The sequence below is a fragment of the Phoca vitulina genome, unplaced genomic scaffold (assembly GCF_004348235.1).
Source record: "Phoca vitulina isolate PV1807 unplaced genomic scaffold, GSC_HSeal_1.0 scaffold38, whole genome shotgun sequence".
Taxonomy (NCBI): Eukaryota; Metazoa; Chordata; class Mammalia; order Carnivora; family Phocidae; genus Phoca; species Phoca vitulina.
Genome location: NW_022589741.1, coordinates 11075859 through 11092435, shown reverse-complemented (window position 1 = coordinate 11092435; position 16577 = coordinate 11075859). Strand labels below are relative to the sequence as shown.

Genomic DNA, 16577 nt, shown 5'->3' with positions numbered 1-16577 from the left:
TGAGACAAAATTCACCCTACCTTCACCTTTGTATTCTCTCTGGCCTCCATGGATAGGATGATACCTATCTACACTGGTGAGGGGTGAGGGTGAGGGTGATCTTTACTCAGTCTACTTGGAATCATTAATCTCTTCTGGAAACACCCTCCTAGATATTCCCTCAAATAATATTTTACCAGCTATTTGGGCATTTTTAAGCCCAGTCAAGTTGACACTTAAAATTAACCATCACAGGGGCGCCTGGGTGGCTCGGTTGGTTAAGCGGCTGCCTTCGGCTCAGGTCATGATCCCAGGGTCCTGGGATCGAGCCCCGCATCGGGCTCCCTGCTCAGCAGAGGGCCTGCTTCTCCCTTTCCCTCTGCCTGCCACTCTGCCTACTTGTGCTATCTCTGTCAAATAAATAAATAAAAAATATCTTAAAAAAAAAATTAACCATCACAGCTACCAGAGACATAGTTCACCTCTGTGACTGTCCCTGTCTGATAATTTCAATATCTGGGTCATCTCTAAGACTGATTCTATTATTTGCCTTGCTCTTTACTATGGATTATTTTTCCTTATTCATTTTGTGTGTTTCATAATTTTTTTTATTTATTGCCAAACATAAAGTTGAGAACAGTATACACTGAAATAAATAGTATTTATGCACAGAAAAGTTATACCCTTTCTTCTAGGCCATTAGTGCGTGTGATGGGGAGGGGGGATTCACTTAGTTTAGTCAGGAGTTGAGCTGGGTTTGGGTTTTTGCTGTTGCTATGGTGACCTTGGGTTCACCATCAGCTTCAAAATTCTCTGGACTTACTGGTATTTAGGGTGGGTATCCTTTCAAGAAAGGGTTTTCCTCCATGTTTCTATTTCATTCTTAGTGTTGTCCCTTCCCTATGTCTTACAATGAGTCTTCAAGCCCTTGCTCCTTCTCTCATGGTTGATTGCTGTTGCTTTGCACTTGGTGCTTTCTACCCTGCTGGGGAGAAGGAGTGGGATTCTCTGGTGTTCTGACTCAGCCTCAGTCTTAGGCACACTTTGTGTCCCTAGGTTGGATGGGGGGTTGGGGGGGGGTATTGTGTAGTGGATTTCTCAGTGATCCTGCCTCCCTCCCTGCAGCATTAGGAAATCTCTAATGGTCTGGGTCCAGGTCAGTTTCCTGCCCTACCCCCACCCCCAGGAGCACACAGTTTTATTTCTCCTCCATTTCCCCAGCTACAGTCTGCCTTCCTATGTGCTCTAGAAAGGCTAGGGTTCATGTTCCTTTCCCAGTGGCATAAGGCCTTAGTTCTTAGTGGGGGAGGATGCAGGGGAGGCTTTGCATCTTTCCCATCAAGGAGCTTCTCTCTCCTCCAGGCCTGCCCCACTGAGGAGGCTTTGTCCAGTCTTCTGCACTGACACCAGTCTTTCTCATGAGTGCTTGGTGGAGATCCAAGGAGAAGAGCGGTCAGTAAGTACAAATGTTCCCTCTGTCTTCACTCCTAAGAGTTCTGTACTCACACACTCAGCCCGCACTCAGCCTTTAGCAATTCACTTTTTAAAAAAACGTAACTAAATTCTTGTTACTCATTGTTCCCTCAAAAGTCAGTGTTTGTGTCCCTTTTGTCCTTGGAAATAGTCTTTCATTAGATTTTAAGTTAGATGTTTGGTCTGTGGCCCCAGTTTCTGGTAAATTAAGCAACAGTTAGCATTTTGTAGATCATCTGGATTTTTCTTGTTTCTGTGGGAGTAATAATGTTCCTGTGGCTAAATACATCCTAGGCTGAAGTTAGAAGTCCTCTGGGGTTTATGTCAAAGGATATAAAACTGTTTTAGGGAGACAAGACCCTTGAACCAGAGAAGAAAATCCTGTTTTTTTTTTGTTGTTGTTGTTAAATTTATTTATTTATTTTGAGGGAGAGAGAGTGGGAGAAGGGGCAGAGGTGGAGGGAGAGAGAGGATCCCAAGCAGACTCCCTGCTGAGCAGAGCTGAGGTGGGGCTAGATCTCATGACCCTGAGATGATGACCTGAGCTGAAACCAAGAGTTGGACACCGAGCCACCCAGGAGCCCCAGAAGACCCTAATTTAAAGAAAACCCATGCTCAGTGAGCTGATTGGACACTGTCTACAACTAAAAGTAAGTAAGTGTGTGCTTTCTTCCTTTTTGATGGAGGAAGATGATGGCATTAAATGAGACTAAGAAGTTTTGCTCAGAATGTAAATTTGAGACTATACACTAATTTCTAACTGAAAACAGTATATTTATCTAAATTAGTGGACAGTATATTATAGTAAGTGCTAGGACAGAGGTTCTTAATCTTTCTTTTTGTGTGTGTGTGCCATAGAACCCTTTCATGATCTCTGAACCTTTTCTGTTATTAAATGTTATTAAATGCATGAATTAAAATATGTAGGACTTCAAAGAAAACCATTTATATCGAATTACAGTTTTCAAAGTATTTCAAAATCTGACGTAGACCTATATGCCCTTCTATTTACCACATTACATAAAAATATCTACTGTTAGGTCTAATAACTACAATTTCAAAATAGTAACAAGAGTAAATGGTTCATGATATCTGCAACAACTGTGATATGATACGAAATAGTTGTGATTTCTAATCATTTGAATGTTAGATATCACTAATACTATGGCACTATTTATTAAAAAAAAATTTTAATGCTGAATTTTAGTGAGATATTAGTGAAAATAAAATTTAATCTTGTTTTCCAGCTAAGGTCACACTTTGATTCTTATCTATGGATCCCCCAAGGGAACGCTGGATTAAACAGTCTCTGTGCTGAAGCAGAGAACCATCAAAAGCAATCTGAGGTAAATCTAACACTATGCTAACTATGCTGGAATTAAAATTTAAAATAAAAAAGCAATCAGAGGTAGAGGGAGGAAAGTCTGAGAAGGGCTTTAGAGAGATTCCAGGTGGAGGTCACAACATCTATAAAAATAAGCAGTTGAGGATGAGTGTAGTACATTCAGAGAACTGAAAGTAATTTTGTATTTTGGAACACAACTGTCATTACTACTAGTTACCTTTTACTGAGAACTTTTTAGATGCAGAGTACTGTGTTAAGTATATTAAAAACACTTTCATGTAATTAAGTCCTCACAATACCTCTTTGAGATAAACATACTTGATTCCCATTTTACAGATGAGGAAACTGGGGTTCAAAGCTTTTTAAATAACTTTCCTAAGGTCAAGTAGCTCATATGTTGCCGAGAATGTATTTAAACTTAAATCTCTTTCATCCAAAGCTCACAAAGGGCTTTGGGTGTGTCTTTGTCTCTGTGGGAAGGAGGCCTTTCAGTCTGGAAATGCTCCGGGATGAAGTCTTGGGGGCCATACTAAGTGCAGATTATATAGTGAAAACCAACTTTCCAGCTTCATCTCCTGCCTCCTCACATGTTCCTTAGCCACCCTGTACCACAGTCATCCCCAAACATAACTTGATTTTGCTACCTTTATGCTTTGTACCTGCTTCTTTCTCTGCCTTGCATGCCCTCCTTCCAGGTATGTCTGTGTCTCTTGGTTAACTAGAACTCAGACTTTGTGGTGAGTTCCTCTCTAGCCCACAAATGTAGATGCCATCCGTGTTTAAGAAAGCTTTCTAGAGGCAGGTGGGGGAGAAAGCAGGGTAAAGGCAGTCCTAACAAGAAAAGAGAATACAATATGGAGTACAAGCAGCAAAGGGTAAAATGTTTTTAAAGCTGTCTTCTCGGTCAGGGAAAAAAAAAAAAGTGGCATCCGAAGAGGAATCAAGAGGAAAATTAGATGGTTTACTGCCTGTATAACAAGATTGTTGAGCTTACTGAAAAAATAAAAGTAGTGTACGCTGACCAAAAAGACTACCACTTCTTGAACAATTCTGCCTGGGTGTTCGTTCAGCCTACATAATACCTTTGTAATGTTTGATTCCTTTGCATCTCTAATCCTAAATTGTTAAATACCAAACAAGAAAGTTAGTTTTAAAATCCTTTCTCCAACCACTTTTATAAATTTGAAACTTATAAAATCAGTAAATATTGGTATTTATGCTTTATGGAAAATCCTTTTATCAAAAATCCATTTATCCAATATTTAATGAGAACCCTTAAAAATGTGCAAGGCACTGTGGGAAGTCCTACACAGAGGTTGCAAATTTGCATCTCACAGTCGTGTTTTATGTCCTCCAGGTTTTTAAGAATATAAAAAATTCAAGAGTTTTCACATAATTATCTGGATTTTGTATAAACAAATAGTAGATTTCGAAGTAAATAATATTTACCCCCGGGGCGCCTGGGTGGCTCAGATGGTTAAACGTCTGCCTTCGGCTCAGGTCATGATCTCAGGGTCCTGGGATCGAGCCCCACATCGGGCTCCCTGCTCCTCGGGAGCCTGCTTCTCCCTCTGCCTTTCTCTCTCGCTCTGTCTCTCACGAATAAATAAATAAAATCTTTAAAAATAATAATAATATTTACCCCCTCCCTAAAAAGAGCATGCTCCTTCTGTCAAGTTACCAGAATGCAGGATTGAGTCAATTTAGTCTATATTGAGCTGTGTCTGGGCTTTGTTACAGCTTTACCTTGTCAGTTCGTCACTGGCTTTAAAATTTTGAGGGTAGGGTCAGAGCTTTCTCTCCAATAGAGCTTGGATCTGATCATGCACAAGACTCCACAGATCCCTTCATGCTTCAGAAACCAGCCACCAAGTTTCTAGTTCATGATGCTAGCTTCCTTGACTCTCTGGGGATTTCTATTTGCTCTCTAGTCTCACTCTCGGAGTATTGCACCTTCATAGAATCCTCTACATCCAGGGGCCTTGTCTCTAGCCTTTGGAGAGCACTGCAGTGCACTAGATCAGTGCAGCCTGAAGTGCTTTGGAGGCATTTCTCTCAGTCTTCCCCTATCTCACCAGCCCCCTTATTTGGGCAGGCCACTGCAATGATGAAGGCTTGGACTGCCTCCAAGTAACGTGGCTCAGCTTTCCTACCCTTTCCACAGCTTCAGCAGGCCTTGCGTGTCTTGACCGGAATCTCTCTCAGCTTTGCTCCTAAATCTCAAGTATAATGTTAGTAAGAACAGATGTCCTAGACGTCCTGCTCTGAGAATGCATTCTGTCTTGCTCTGTTAAGTATGATGTTAATATAGTTTAGTTTAGATGACAACAAAATTGATATATGTCAGAATTTGTAACACACATCTAAACAAAACTTAGAAAGAAATTTACCTTGAATACATTTAAAAGGAAAAGTTTTAATTAGATAACTCTTGAACTTAAGAAACCAGAGGAGACAGTCCCAATAAGCAAGTCAGAAAAAAAAAAATCAATAAATTAGAGAACCAAAAAGCAATAATGAGTGTATGGTTTTATTCTGCCACCAAGTATGTCATTTACCCACATACCAATTTATTCTCCAGTTCCAGCTAGATGTCTAACAATTCAGCTCTATCACTAATCGTCCAGAGTTAGCACAGACCCCACAGGTTAAGCCCTGTCCCGCAAGATAGCCCCCATATCACATACTACTTGCAAGTCTCAGGGGCCGTCTGTATTTCTGACCAACCAGTATCCAAAAATAAAAATGATAATTAAAGATTTTCTTCTAAGCAAGCACTAGATATAGATGGTTTTGCAAGTGACAGTTATCAGACTTTTATGGAAGAGATTATCCTATCTTATACAAGTTGTTTCAGAAAACAGAGGAAAAGCCTGCAATTTATCCTATGAAACCTTATACCAAAGCTGATAAAGACAGTACAATAAAAGAAAATTACTGGCTTATTTAACTTATTAACATACATATGGAAATCCTAAGTGAAACATTAGCCAAATCTATCAGTATAGAGAGAAATAAAATACCTGTACTTGTGTTAAGTAACTGTTCAGGTTATCAGAATCCAACTTGATTAGGGATATTAATGATTACTTGGTACATGATAACAATGGAACCCCACTCCCTGATGCTGCAAGCTGTGGTGGAGAGGGATAGTACTGAGGGACCGGGAGCAGATTCCTCTGCCCTGGAATACAGAAAAAAAGCTGTGGTTTAAATGTGCAACTAGAATATAAAAGAATAAACTCTCCACCCAGTGGGGGAAGGGTAGGAAGTGCTGGTGAGCACCAATGTTTACATTCCCCCTCCACTTTGATAGCACACGTAGGAGCAGGCCTGCCCCTAGCTGGTCTGTCCCTTCAGTGAGTCCCAGGCCCCTAGTCCACACCAGCCCCAGATGCCCTGGGACCCAGAAAAAAAAAAAAAAAGCCACAGCTAAAAACAGCAACTAGAATATAAAGGAACCAGCCTCTAATTCCGCTGCAGAGGAACTGCTGGAATGCTCTTCACGGTTGGAGGGGCAGGCAAGTGCCATTGCTTACATTTCTCTTCCACCTTGATAGTACAGATGGAAGTCTGCCATCTCAGCCAGCCCCAAGACCCTAGCCCACACCAGCCTCGGCCATCCCCCAAGGGGACCCCAGAAGGCAGCCCCGGCACTACATGCCCCAGGACACCCCTGCACAGTGCCACCACAGCCCCAGCTATTTCACCAATGCAACACAGGGGCAGAGCATCTTGGAACACCCCAGGCCTGTATATACTTCAGCTACAGTTGTCCCACCAGAGTCCCCCATGTGCAGAGTTCCCCAAGACCTTCTGGCCCCCACACACCTCTGCTGCAGCTGTCCCACCAGGGGGCTACCTACACAGAGTGCCCCTGGACCACCTGGTCCATGCTGACTTGAGCTCCAGGCATTCTGTCAGGCACCCCCCGAGGTGAGCACACTGGGGCCACCCAGTCCATACTTGCTTTAGCTCCAGCTGCCCTGCCAGTGTGCCCCTTACATGGAGTATCCCAGGACTTACCCAGCCCCTGCCTGCTTCACTTCAGCTGTCCCACCAAGGTGCCTTCTGTGCAGAGACCCATCTGACCATGGCAGCCCCAGTGTAGAATGTCCCAGGTCTCCCAACCTGTGCTGTCTATAATCCCAGCCAGCCAGCCAAGCCACCAGGTACACACAGTCTATGCAGGGGATATTCTTGCATAAGGCTGTTTCTTCAAATCTAGAAGAAGCAGTTGTTTTGTCCAACTCATGGTGGTGGGGGGGGAACCACAGGAATTTAAAAAAAGGGGACAGAGGAATATGTTCCAAATGAAAGAACAAGACAAAACCTTAGAAGAAGAACTAAACAAAATGGAGACAAGCAACCTACCAGAAAAACAATCCAAAGTAATGGTCATAAGGACAAGAGTGGATGAACTCAGTGGGAACTTCAACAAAGAGAGAAAATATTAAATCAAATTTGAATAAATAAATGAAAAATATGCTAGAGGGAATCATTAGCAGATTAGAGGATGCAGAAGAGCAGATCAGTGGTCCAGACAAGGTAATGGAAAGCACCCAAGCTGAACAACAAAAAGAAAAAAGGATAAAAAATTTGATGACAGGTTAAGGGATCTCTGAGACAACATCAGCTGTACTAACATTTGCATTTTAAGGTCCCACAAGAAGAAGAGACCAAGAAAAGGGCAGAAAACTTACTTGAAGAAATAATAGCTGACAACTTCCCTAACCTGGCAAAGAAACAGATATCTGGGTCCAAGAAGCAGAGAGCTCCAAAGAAGATGAACCCTAGGAGGTCCACACCACACACATAACATTTAAAATTTCAAAGATAAAGAGAGAATCTTAGCAACAGGAGAAAAATAAATTGTTATATACTAGGGAAATTCCGTAAGGCTATGAGCTGATTTTTCAACAGAAATTTTGTATGCCAGGGTGCCTGGGTGCCTGGGTGGCTCCTCAGCTGAGCATCTGCCTTCAGCTCGGGTCATGATCTCCGGTTGCTAGGATTGAGCCCCACATCGGGCTCCCTGCTCAGTGGGGAGTCTGTTTCTCCCTCTCCCTCTGCTGCTCTCCCTGCTTGTGCGCTCTCACACATGCACTCTTTCTCTCTCTCTCTCTCAAATGAATAAATAAAACCTTTAAAAAAATTTTATTTTGTATACCAGAAGAAAGTGCCATGATCTATTCATACCGCTGAAAAAGAAAAAACCTACAATCAAGAATACTCTAACTGGCAAGATTATTGTTCAGAATGGAAGGAGATAAAAAGCATTTGCCAGACAAACAAAGGTTAAAGAGGTTCATCACCAGTAAACTAGCCTTAAAAATATAAAAGGGACTTCTTTAAGTGGAAAAGAAAAGGCCAGATCTAGAAGTAAGAAAATTATGAAAAACACTCTCATGAGCTAAAGTAAACCTACAATAAAGGTAGTAAATCAATCACTCATAAAGCAGATTAAAAGACCAAAGTAGCAAAGTAAACCTAATTAAGGAACTCACAAAATAAAGATATAAAATACAACATCATATCTATAACACGGAGAGTAAAAATGTAGTTTTTATAATGTGTACAAATTAATCAACCATGAATTTAATATACACTGCTATATATTTAGGATATTATGTATCAACTTCATGGTAACCATGAACCAAAAATCTGTAACAGATACATGATAAAGAGAAGGGAATCCAAGTGTAGCACTGAAGAAAGCCATCAAACCATGAAGGAAAAGAGCAAGAAAAGAGAAAAACTACATAAACAACCAGAAAACAATTAAGAAAATGGAAGTCATCACATTACCTACCAGTAATTACTTTAAATGTAAATGGTTTAAATGCTCAGATCTAAAGAAATAGGGTAGCTGAATGGATAAAAAAAAAAAAAAACAAGACCCGTCTATATGCTGCCTACAAGAGACTCACTTCACACCTAAAGACACAGAGAAACAAAGTGAAGGTATGGAAAACACATTCCATGTAAATATAAGTGGGGGGAAAAAAGCTGGAATTGCAATACTTAGACAAATTTTAAAACAAAGGCTATAACAAAATCAAAGGGCATTACATAATTATAAAGGAATCAGTCCAACAAGATATAACAATTGTAAATACCAGAGTACCCAAAATAGAAGCACCTAAATAAAGGGAGAAATTGACAGTGATACAGTACTAGTAAGTAAATTTAACACAGTACTTACATCAATGGAAAGATCACACACACAGAAAATCAGTAAGAAAACAGTGGCTTTAAATAGCACATCAGACCAGATCACTTAGCAGATAGATACAGAACATTCCATCCAAAAAGAGCAGAATACACAATTTTTTCAAGTGCACATGGAACATTTTTCAGAATAGATCACAAGTCAGGCCACAGAACAAGTTTCAATAAATTTAAGAAGATTGAGATCCTATCAAGCATCTTTTCCAAACACAATGGTATGAAACTATGTCAGTTATAAGAAAAAAACTGTATATGTGTGTGTGTAGACAGATAGATACCTGTATTTACATATACACACAATGGAATGTTAGTCATAAAAAAGAATGAGATCTTGCTATTTGCAACAACACTGGATGGGCCTATGAAGGTATTATGCTAAGTAAAATAAGTCAGAGAAAGACACCCTGTGGTTTCACTTACATGTGGAATATAAAAAGGAAAATAAACAACATAAAACAGAAACAGACTAATTTATGGAACAATCTACTTGTTCCCAAAGGGAAGGGTACTGTGGGAATGGGTGAAATAGGTGAAGGGGATTAAGTGGCAAACTTCCAGTTATAAATAAGTCGTGGGGATAAGTACAGCATAGTCACCATAGTCAATAATGTTGTAATAATGCTGTATGGTGACAGATGGTAACTACATTTATCATGGTGAGCACAGTGTAATGTATAGAACTATTGAATCCCTATGTTGTACACTTGAAGTTAATATAACATTGTATGTTAACTGTACTTCAATAAAAAATAGAAAAAAAGAATGCCAGACATGTCAACAACTTAAAAAAGATCACTGATCTTAGATCATCACAACAAATATAGTAATAATGAAAACATTTAAAATATTGGAGAATTACCGAAATGTGACCTAGAGATACAATGTGAGCAAATGCTGTTGAAACAACAGCACTAATAACCTTGCTTCCCACAGGGTTGCCACAAAACTTTAATTTGTAAAAAAAAAAAAAAAAAAAAAATTTAAAAACAAAGCACAATAAAAATTTTTAAATATAAACATTAATATTCATTAGTTTGTGTTTGTTTTAGTGGGTTTTTTTTTTTCTTTTTTGTCTTTAAGAAATCATTTCATACTACAAGGTCACAAATATGTTCTTTTACATTCTCTCCTAAAATTTTTAAAGTTTGACTTTTCACAATTTAGTAATGAACCTACCTGGAATTTGCATAATGTGGTGTAGGAATCTTATGGTATTTTCCCCCCAGTATGAGCAATCATTTATGAATTGTGCATCCTTTCCACCAATTTGCAATGACACCTTATTTATCAAACTTTCTTGGTAAGTTGGTTTATGGGCTTTTTATTCTATCATGGTGGTAAATTTGTTTATAGCTGTGCAAATGCCACACTGTCTTAATAACATTGCTTTTTAATAAATTGATATCTGGCAGGGTAGGCCCTTTATTTTTATCTTTTTCTGCAGATTTGGTTACTTATTTTTGTCCTTGTTGCTCTTCTATATAATAATTAGAATCAGTTTATAGAGGTCTAATAGAATTTGGGGGAGAATTACAATCTTTCTAAACCTTCCTACTGATAAACCTGACATACTATTCCATGTATTCCTGCCTTCTTTTATGTCCTTTAACATTTTATAATGTTGTCCCTAAGAATCTTTTATATCTTGTGTTAATTTTATGTGTTACTTTCAATACAGTTTTTACTAATATATTTTAATTGGTCGTTGTTACTGCTTAAGAATACAACTGATTTTTATACGTGGATTAATTTCCTAGGGCTACCATAACAAAGTACCACAAACTGTGGCTAAAACAACCTAAATTTAGTCTCTCATAGTTTTGGAAGCCAGGAGTCTGAAATCAAGGTGTCAGAAAGGCCATGTTCCCTCTGAAGACTTTAGGGAAGAATCCTTGCTTGCCTCTCCTATCTTCTAGTGACCCCAGGCATTCCTTGGCTTGTGGCAACTTAACTCCAATCTCTACTTCCATCTTCACAGGATCTCCTTTCTGTGTCCTCTTGTCTTTTTTGAAGACATCAGTCATTGAATTTGGGGCGTCACCTAAACTGAGAATGATCTCACCTTGAGATCCTTAATGAACTACCTCTGCAAAGACCCTATTTCCAAACAAGGTCACCATCTGAGATTCCAGGTGAATGTCAATTTTGGGGAGACAAAACTCAACTCATAATCTTATAGCAAACAATTTGACCAAACTTTCTTATTACTTCTAATAATTTGTGGATTTATCTATGTGGACTTTTATGTTATCATGAAATAGACAATTTTCTCATTTTGTCTCTTCTGTCATTTTTTTTTTTTTCCTTTTTAGGTCTTCTTTCTTTTGCTACACTCCAGTAAAATGTTGAGTAAAAGTTGTGGTGACAAACAATTTTAATTTCTTCCTAACTAGTATAAATTCTTCTAAAATTTTACAGGTAAGCGTAATGTATTGGATGTAGGATTTTAATAAATATCCTCTATTATACTAATCAAGTTTCTATTTCTAGTTTACTGAGAGCTTTTTACATTGTTTTATTTTTTAATTATAAATGAGTCCTGCATTTTATTGACATTTTTTCAGCATCAAGTGAAAGGATCACATTTCCTTCATCTAAATGTTAATGTGGTTGTCAGGGAGGAAAAACTGTTCCTCTATTCCCTCCTGCTTAGTAACAGGAGTCCTATGAATCACACTGACAAAAGACAGAGTAACATGAAGAGAAAAAGGCTTATATAAGTGCATATGGGAGCCAACAAAAAAGTAGCTGTCTTATTAAATGTTTAAAGTTGGAGGCTTATCCATCTAATTTACTAGGGAAAAAGGAGGAGGGAGAAAAGGCTCTTGGGGAAGAACAAATAGGTTTCTTTAGGAAAGACAACGTGTTTTTTAGAAGAACAAGTAGGATATAAGAAAGTTTATGATAAAGTTGGTTTATGCAGGTGCCACTGGTCATTTTCATGGCCATGAAACTCCCAGAGGGGCATTTATGGTAGCCTCCTTTCCCAGAAGTTGCTGCTCTTCGTCAGATAAGGGATGTTCCAAGAAGGCTTCTATGCGCATCTACTGAATCTCAAATGTCTTCAGCTTAAAATAAGCTCCGTATGAACCCTGGGGTTCTGAGTTGGGTCCCTCATGGCAAAATACAATGGACGTCCATCATTGTCTTCCTGGGACAAAATGAAGCCATGATGGTTTTCTTCCCCCATATATTAGGGAATTCAATTGAGTAGTCATCTATTTAGGATTATTCAGCTCTGTCCTGTGGTAAAATTAATTTTTCCTTTCTTTCCTCACAAAATAGTGTGAGGAATTTTCAGCCTTTTTTTTTTTTTAAAGATTTTATTTATTTGACAGAGAGAGAGAGAGCAAAAGCAGGAACACAAGCAGGGGGAGTGGGAGAAGGAGAAGCAGGCTTCCCGCCAAGCAGGGAGCCCGATGCGGGGCCCGATCCCAGGACCCTGGGATCATGACCTGAGCTGAAGGCAGACGCTTAACGACTGAGCCACCCAGGCACCCCTCAGCCTTTTTTTTTATTTCTAAATAGTTTATATAACATAGGTAAAAAGAGTAGAAATCAGGTAAAACTTGTGCTTTGTTGTACAGGTTGGAGAGGTTTTTATTATGAATTTATATTCTTTAATAATTACACTTTAATTTTTTTAATAAATTTAATTTTTTAAAGATTTTATTTGGGAGAGAGAGAGAGAAAGAGAGCATGAGCGGGGGAGGGACAGAAGGAGAGGGAGAAGCAGGCTCTCTGTGGAGCAGGGAGCCTGATGTGGGATTCAGTCCCAGGACCCTGAAATCATGACCCAAGCTGAAGGCAGACACTTAATGGACTGAGCCACCCATGCACCCCTAATAAATTTAATTTTTTAAAACAGTTTTTGATTTACAGAAAAATGGGGAAGATAGTAGAGTTCCCAAATACTTTTGCATTCTTGTATTATTAACATATTATCATGAAACATTTATATTATGGTATAAACATATATATGTAGTATATGTTACTATGATAACATATTTGCTATGGTATATTGTTATAATTAATGAGCCAATATTGATACATGGTCATTAACTAAGAACTATATTCAGATTTCTTTAGTTTTTAATCTAATGTCCCTTTTTCTGTTCCAAGATCCTGTGTTACATTTAGCTGACATGTCTTTTTAAATTCCTTTTGGCTATAATAGTTTTTCAGACTTCACTTGTTTTTGATGGCTTGATTTTGAAGAGTACTGATCAGGTATTTTACATAAAATGTTCAGCAACTGGGATTTATCTGGTATTTTTCCCATGGTTAGGTTGAAATTATGGGTTTGGAGAAGACTACAGAGGTGAAGTGTCATTTTTATCACTGTATATGAAGGGTACATCTTATCAGTATGATTTGTCACTCTCGATGTTGCCTTGGTCACCTGGCTGAGGATCTTTGTCAGCTTTCTCTCCTGTCGGAGTTACTCTCCCTGCCCCACCACTATGCCATATTCTTTCGAAGGAAGGTACTATGCATAGAATAATTACCTTTTCTGAGTTTATTTCTTCTCCCATCATTTTTATTGTCATATATTTTGAAAATAGTTTCTGTGTCACACTTTGCAAATGTATTGATATAGTTATTTTAGTATCCTCATGATTTCAAAGGTCTTTGTATCAGCTATAGTAAACCCTTTTTTATTCCTCAAATTATTTGTATATTTTCCCTTTCTATTGATCACATTTATTGGAAAGTTGCACACTTTTTAGTTTTGTTCTAAGAATTAGCTTTTTATTCTGTTGGTTATTACTTCTTTGTTTTAGCTCCTATTAACATCTGCTATTTTACTTACGATTTCCTTACTTCAAGTTTACTATGCTATTCCTTTACTATTCCTGGCATGGACATTTAGCTCATTTGGTCTTAATTCTTACTGCTATTTGATAGCTATATTTACAGTTATAAATTTCCCTCTCAGTATAACTTGGTGACATTCTACATCATTTGATAAAGGGAACCTCATTATAATTCACTGTCAAAATCTTGTGATTTCATTGTGATTTACATTTAAATAATGAATTTAACAGTTGTTGAGGTTTTCCTTGTGACCCAGTACGTGGCCTATTTTTTTATTTTCACATGTACTTGAAAGTAATGTAGTGTCTGCTGGTTTACTTGGATTTTACTTTGCCTTCCTGGGATTCTTATGGATGTTGACCTATTTATTCCTTTGCTCTGTGTCTTTTAACTTGTCTTTCCATATTCTTTCAACTCTTTGCTCCTTGATGATCTCTGGGAGAGTTCCTTAACCTGATCTTTCAGTTTCTTAATTGGCCTTCTGTATGCATTCTACTCTTGCACCAGACTATCATTTATTTCAGGCATTATTTATTTCAGACTGAGAAGCTTCAACTGGTTCTTTTTTTATGACTACTTGTTTTCTGCTTTCCAGTCAATCAGTATCTCCACTTGTTCTCTCTCTAATGATATGATAATGCTAATTCTTGCTCGATGTGGTCCATTACTTTTTCCCTTTCTTACATAGTGGGTGTACCTTCAGATATCTCATTATTTTTCCTGTAATGCCACATTTCCCTGGGATTATCTGTTACTGTCAACAGTCATGTCTCCCTAGGAGAATAAGCCAAACACCGAGCCCTAACTTGTGCCCTTGGTGTAGTGAGTTTACATAGATTTTTAGAAGGATTCTTTAGGGCTAAGAGCCTATTTTGATTTTTCCTCAACAATTTCCAGTTTGGCACGCACACATAATGTGACACTGATCTCAAGTGACTTTTCTATGCCTCCACCGAAGCACAGCTTTTCCCAAAAGCTGTCATCCTCTTGGGACCTAATCCTCTAAACCACAGCTTCTCAACCAAAAATGGTATTTGGAAATGTGTGAAGGGAATACAGGGGCCACTGTAATGACACTGTCACTAAAGCATTTTGGGCAAGGGGTTGAGAATATTAAACATGTTCTAAGGCATGGAGAAATCCCACACAATAAATTACTGTCGAATAAAATGACAGGAGCGTCCCCATGGGTAGCAATAGGGTATGAGTTAAAGCTGAGGACTAACTCCCTTATTTGCACCTGCAGGTTTCTCCTCCCTGCCCTCAGGTTTCTCCAGCGGTGCCGGATGCTACTACAGTGCCTCCAGGTGGGCATGGAAACTTGGTGCTCCTGCTTCTCTCCCCTACAGTCACAAGGTAGCAATCAGTGTTCTAACCAGGACATTGCGAGAAAATTAAAAGGACCCAGAATGCTTGCCTCGATCTTTTCCCTGTTCCTGACTACCAGCTTTCTCCTGCCCTGGCTTTGCTTCCTCTTCCTAAACCCTAATCTCCATCAGGGACATCAGAATCCAATTATCTTGGACTTCCTAGGGATTTCTTAGAGTTTTTACTAATATCTGAATATACCATCTTCTCCCTTCTGTGGCATACCCGGTGTTGAATCAAATGAAGGAACCAGCATCCCATTAGTATTCCATCTTGCTATCTCACTCTAGGAACACTGGTTCTTAACAACATGTGAACAGAAATGTACAGTGGATAGAGAATTTTCGCTAATTTTGAAAATTTGGAGCATCAAAAGTAGATTTACCCCCAGAAAATAAGGTATACAAAGACATGTTTAAAAAAAAAAAAAAAAGGCCAGGGCACCTGGGTGGTTCTGTCGGTTAAGCATCCGACTCTTGATTTCGGCTCAGGTCATGATATCGGGGTGGTGGGGTCAAGCCCAACATCAGGCTCCACACTCAGCCCCAAGTCCGCTTGAGATTCTCTCTCTCCTCCTTCCCCTTTCCCCATCCCTCCCATGTTCTTTCTCCCTCTCTCTCTAAACTAAATAAATAAATCTTTAAAAAAATAAAAACAGTGTAACATTCATAGATGAAAAACATACCAAGCAAGATGAAGAGCCTAGAACTCTACCATGTATAGATGGCAACATGAAACAATAGAAGTGGTGACACCAATCTGTGTGGACATGATAAATTACTTGCTAAATTATTTGGTAGACAATATAGGGAAAATGAAACATTTCATGGAGAAATATAATATTTCCACCATTTGAGAAAGTTTAAAAATTTTTATAACAATTTTATTTGCGAGAGAAAGAGAGTGCCATGAGCCGGGGTGAGGGGCAGAGGGCAAAGCAGACTCCCTGCTGAGCAGGGAGCCCGATGTGGGGCTCGATCCCAGGACCCCAGGATCATAACCTGAGCCGAAGGCAGACACTTAACTGACTGAGCCATCCAAGCACCCCTAAATTTTTTAATTTGAAATAATTTTATAAGTATAGAAAGGTTTCAAAAATAGTAGAGTGTTCTTATATATGCTTCAGCCAGATTCACATAATAACATCTTGTATAATTATTTTACAATGTACAAAATCAAGAAATTAACATTGGTACATTAGTGGCTATTACCTAAACTACAGATTTTATTTGAATTTCACCATTTTTTCCACTAATGTCCCTTTTCTGTTCCAGAACCCAAGCCATGATCCCACATTGAATTTAATTATCGTCTCCTTAATCTGTTCCAAACTCTGAAAGTTTTACACTGTTTTTCACGATCA

General features: G+C 38.8%; 1 long non-coding RNA gene across 1 annotated transcript; it reads left to right on the top strand.

The window, feature by feature from the left end:
* Positions 1-2003: 2003 nt before the first annotated feature.
* Positions 2004-11368, top strand: LOC116646845. The gene is made up of 4 exons (XR_004302226.1): positions 2004-2102; positions 2700-2798; positions 11007-11160; positions 11341-11368. It is a non-coding gene; the product is annotated as an uncharacterized LOC116646845 (long non-coding RNA).
* Positions 11369-16577: the final 5209 nt, after the last annotated feature.